The sequence below is a fragment of the Elephantulus edwardii genome, unplaced genomic scaffold, assembly GCF_000299155.1.
Source record: "Elephantulus edwardii isolate Elephantulus edwardi_28Jun2011 unplaced genomic scaffold, EleEdw1.0 scaffold00021, whole genome shotgun sequence".
Lineage (NCBI taxonomy): Eukaryota > Metazoa > Chordata > Mammalia > Macroscelidea > Macroscelididae > Elephantulus > Elephantulus edwardii.
The window spans coordinates 23,986,915-23,991,924 of NW_006399771.1; the positions used below are offsets into that span (position 1 = coordinate 23,986,915).

At 35.3% G+C, this 5,010-nt stretch overlaps 1 pseudogene; it reads right to left on the bottom strand.

Moving 5' to 3' along the window:
- Window positions 1-2,183: 2,183 nt before the first annotated feature.
- LOC102851060 lies at window positions 2,184-2,480 on the bottom strand (annotated as a pseudogene).
- Between the last annotated feature and the right edge of the window lie 2,530 nt (window positions 2,481-5,010).

Below are 5,010 nucleotides of genomic sequence, written 5' to 3' on the forward strand. Positions count from 1 at the left end.
TAAATACCATGTCCTGAATTTCATTAATAAGATTAAAAAACATTCATGTTTTAGAACAAGCTAAGGATTTCAAAGGAAATAAGTATATAATATGTGGTTTGCATGGAAATACTTGATGAAAAAAAATCTGTGTGTTGAGAAAATTTTATCACTTGGTAATTTAAAACTCACTAATGAAATTGTAAAAAATACGCTAAATTATTTATGAAGAGCTTGATTTTTCATGGTTTCTTTAATGTCTCAGCAAGGTAATATTTGATCTTTTTTAATAATGTTGAATATCAATGATAAATATTTATGTGTTTATCTTCAACAAAATTTATTTGACCTGCAGGCAACTCCATGTTGAACTGCATTTATATGTTTAACCTAATGTACATTTTTTAAAAAAAAGGTTTTAAACACAAATTAATAACTGTTTATTCTCTTAGAAGGAAGTACAAAAATATGCCTAACTATAATTTTGGTGTATACTTATGATCCTTTCAACTCTGAAAGGAATCATTAATATGAAAACATTACAGGTTTAAATAGCATAAATCAAATGAGGGTCAGTCTCATTTGTTTTCCTTCTAATTTGAATGATATTTCTGTTGCCCAAGGATATATTTAATAGCATAGCCTTCAAAAACTTTACCATGTGCTTTATACAGAAATACAAATAATGACAGTTATTGATCTTTAGATCCTGAGATTTCTTAAGCTTTAAGTTACTTTAGTTATATCCTCATAAACTATAGATTATTTACCATTAATCGTCCTTGTGTACAATAGCAGTCATGTTGTTTAGTAGTATCATCTTTGCATTTGGGGAAAAAAATATCCTTGTAAATAGAACATTACAAGTAAGAATCCCTGCTCTTTTATTTTATATTTTTTTCTCTCTCTCTTTAAAATACCTATTGACAGTTATACAATTTAGCATTATGGGATGTAATTAATTGTCCATAGCAGACACTACTGAAAGATCAAAATGTATAGAATTCTTGGAATTTTGAAAATAATATTTTTTACCAAATAATTTTTCTAATTTCTTTTTATAACTCGCTAAAATTATTTTTAAAATATTATTAAATATATATGGAGATCAAAATCAAAATCTTTTGGTAAATATTTCGGCCTAGTTGGTGATCTACGTTGTCTTCAAGCATTTCTAAAATAAGACTCATCCAAATTTCAGTAGTGTAGGTGACTCACATCACTGATGTTGTTTCATTGAAATTTTGTACTTCTTGATCAATTCAAATTTTCATTTACTGCAAAATAATATTTTTCTTGGTATAATATTTTTCTTCTCCTGGAGAGGGTGAAGCCAGGCAGCTTCCTGGAGGCAAGGATACTGAAGCTTCATCTGACATACTTTGGGTGTGTTGCAAAGAGGGACCAGTCCTTGGATAGGGACTTTATGCTTGGTAGGGATGAGGGACAGCACAGGAAGGAAAGCCCCTTGACGGGATGGATTGATTCAGTGATTGAGGTAACAGGGGTAGGTGTGTCAGAGACAATAAGGTTGTCTCTAGATAGGGCAGAGTTCAGAGCTATTGTACATAGGGGCCCTATGAGCCGCAGGTGACTTGATGGCACATAACAACAATAGATATTGTTCAGAATGTGGGGATAAAAATGAGACAAACTGAAGACTGTGATTAAGTGAAGAGCAGATAAACAGAAAAGAAGGTTTTTAACCTTCCAATTTGCCTCTTTCTCTTCTCTTCCTTTTACTTCCCTTCTATTTCTATTCTCTTTTTTCTGATTCATTTATCTTCCTTTTCTCCTACTTTATCTTCTTTATTTTTATCTTCATTTTACTTCTTAAATAATAAATGACTTCTGATATTGCTATGCCTATATAATTCATAAATACCATTCATAATCAAGGCAATGAATCATACGACATCATCACACTAAGAGGAAGATTTTATACAAATATTTGTGAATAACTAAATCATTTGAAAGTCAGAAAAGGATAGTTGATGTTGCTTTTCTGCTGTTATTTTTTATTCATGAGATATTTATTAAAATAACACATTTAGGGGGAAAAAATCAATACAATGTATACATCATTACTGAAAACTGCATAACATCATACAAAAGAGGATTTTCTTTTGGGAAACTGATTTCTAATTTATGGCAAGTTTCACTTTCAGAAATAAAACCACAGAACAACATGATCTAGCACAATCTTAAAGGCTGGCATGCTGAGCAAGGAATGTTCTTATTCTTTGTAGGAGTTCCTTCTTAACACTGTCAGGTACCCGGGCTCTGCCGTTTGTAATGATTTCAGCCACCAAGTCATCAACAGTAACGTGTTCTAGTCCCTTTCCTTTAATTAACTCTTTACAGTGTGCTTTCAACTGGTCCTTCCAGCCACATTCAATTAGTTTGGCTCTCAGCTATTCTTTGAGGCGTTCTCTTTCTCCAGTTTCTATCAACTTTTGGTTAATTGCTGCTCTCATCTGCACATCTCTGTTCATCTTGCTAACCACACTCTTCAGCTGCCCAGACTTAGACCCTCAGTAGCTGGGGCACCAAAGCGCACAGAGAGCTAGAACACACATTTCCCTCTGATGTTATTTTTAGCAAATATATTGGGAGTGTTTGTGTGAAGATACATTGTAATAAATTGTTTAAAGCAAGATTAGGAAGACAGTAAAGAAAGAATTTTCTGTGTAATGCAGTTATTGTTAATAGGTGCCATCAAGTCAGCTATGACTAAAAGAGATTTTATGAACAACACATATGAATGCTGGCATACCTTGTACCATTCTCACCATTTCTGATCTGCTTGAGCCCATTGTTACAGTCTCTGTGTAAATCCACCTTGTTGAGGAAATTCCTCTCTTTCTCTTATGATGCCTTTTTCCAAGGACTTGTTCTTCCAGAAAACATGCTCAACGTATGTGAGACAAAATTTCACACTCTTGACTCTAAAGAGTTCCCTAATTTCACTACCTTCAAAATAAACTTGTTTCTTTTTTATGCAGTTCATGGGATATTCAATACTCTAACCATCATAATTCAAAAGCATCAATTTTCCCATCATTTTTATTCCTTGTCCAAATTTTAGGTGCTTAGGAAGCAATTAAATAGACCATGGCTTCAGTCAAGCACAAGTTAATCTTTAAATTGATATCATTGCTCCTTGGAGAAGTCTTTGATAGCAAATTTTCCCAATATACTATATTTTTCAGATTTCCGTCTGACATTCTTTGGGCATGTGTGAGAAGGAGACTGGTCCTTGGAGAGGGACATTATATTTGGGAGAGTGGAGGGTCAGCACAGGAGAGGAAGAAATTCAATGAGATGGATCAATTCTGTGACTGGGGTGGTGGGAATGAGTTTGTGGGAGATGGCGAGGTTGGCACAGGATAGAGCAGCATTTAGGGCTCTTGTATGTAGGGCCTCTATGAGTCTCAAGCAACTCAATGGCATATAGCAACAACCACTATGTTTTTGCTTTTTGAACTGCTTTTGTCATGGGTTTTGATTGTGGATAAAATTAAATAATTGACAACATCAATCTTCTATCATTATGTTGCATATTGGACTAGTGATGAAGATGTTTGCTATCTTGCTGTTGAAATGGCCCAGCATTGGTTGCTTTGAATTAGATAACAATTTAATTTATCATTCAAGGAATGAAAATTTAAGAAGAATGGTATCACATTCACAGTAAAACAAAATATTTCAAGACCTATCAGAGAGTTGGACAATGGCTAGGGAAGATATAAAGAGAATTGATGCCTTTGAGTTTCGGTGTTGGAGAAGAGTATTGAGGGCACCATGGACTCCTAAGAAAACAAACAGATTCATCCTGACGAGGGTTAAACTGGGCTGCTCTGTGGAGGCAAGGATCCTGAGGCTTTGTCTGACATACTTTGGTCATGTTGTAAGGAGAGATCGGTCCTTGGAGAAGGACTTCATGCTTGGGAGGGTGGAGGGACGGCACACGAGGTGGATTGATTCAGTGACTGGGGAAATCGGGATGGGTGTGTCAGAGACAGTGAGATTGGCACAGGACAGAGCAGAGTTTAGGGCTGTTATACATAGGGTCCCTATGAGTCGCAAACGACTCGACAGCACATAACAACAACAACAACAATCCTGAAATCCAGTTCTGTGAGTATTAGGATACCATTCATATACACACAAGGAAGATTAATTTGTACAACTATTATTCAAATATTAAGGAAAAAATAAATTCAGAAATTCTACCAACTTTTAAGATAACATGAAATACTTGCTGAACCAGATCAAAGATAACAGCCTTGAACATTAATTTATTTCAATATCAAGAATACAAAAATCCTCACCACTGGACTAACAAGAAACCTTATGATATATTGAGAAAAGATTGGAATTGTTAATCATTTCATCCTATTTAAATTCACAATCAACATCCTTGGTACGAGTAGTCAGGAGATCAGGAGACATAGTACATAGGGTAAGTCTGCTTTTCAGGGACGCCTCCAAATTACTGAGGGGCAATGATGTCAGTCTGAAGATTTAGGTGCACCTGATTCAAGCCATGGTCTTTTCAATCACTTGCTATACTGAGATCTGGAAAAATAATTGATACGTCTGTGATGTTGGAGAAAAGCACTGAATATTTCATTGACAGCCGAAAGAACAAGTAGATACATCTTGGAAAATAATGCAGCCAGTGTGCTTCTTGAAGGCAAAGATGGTGAAGTTGCATCTCACGTACTTTGAGCATATTATCAGGAGGAGCTATTCCTTGGAGATGGAAATCACATTTGGAAAGGTAGAGGGTCAATGAAAGAGAGGAAGACCCTTAATCAGGTGAATTGACACAAAGACTGCAGCACTGGGCCCAAGTGTGTCAGAGATGATGAGGAAGGCACAGGATAGGATAGGATTTGGATTTGTGGTTCTTGGGTTACTATGAGTCATACTCCACTCAATGGCACATAACAACCACCACAATCGGCTTTTGAAGTTTAAATGTGATCAAATACGTAACCAAGAATCATTAATAATGATTTGTGA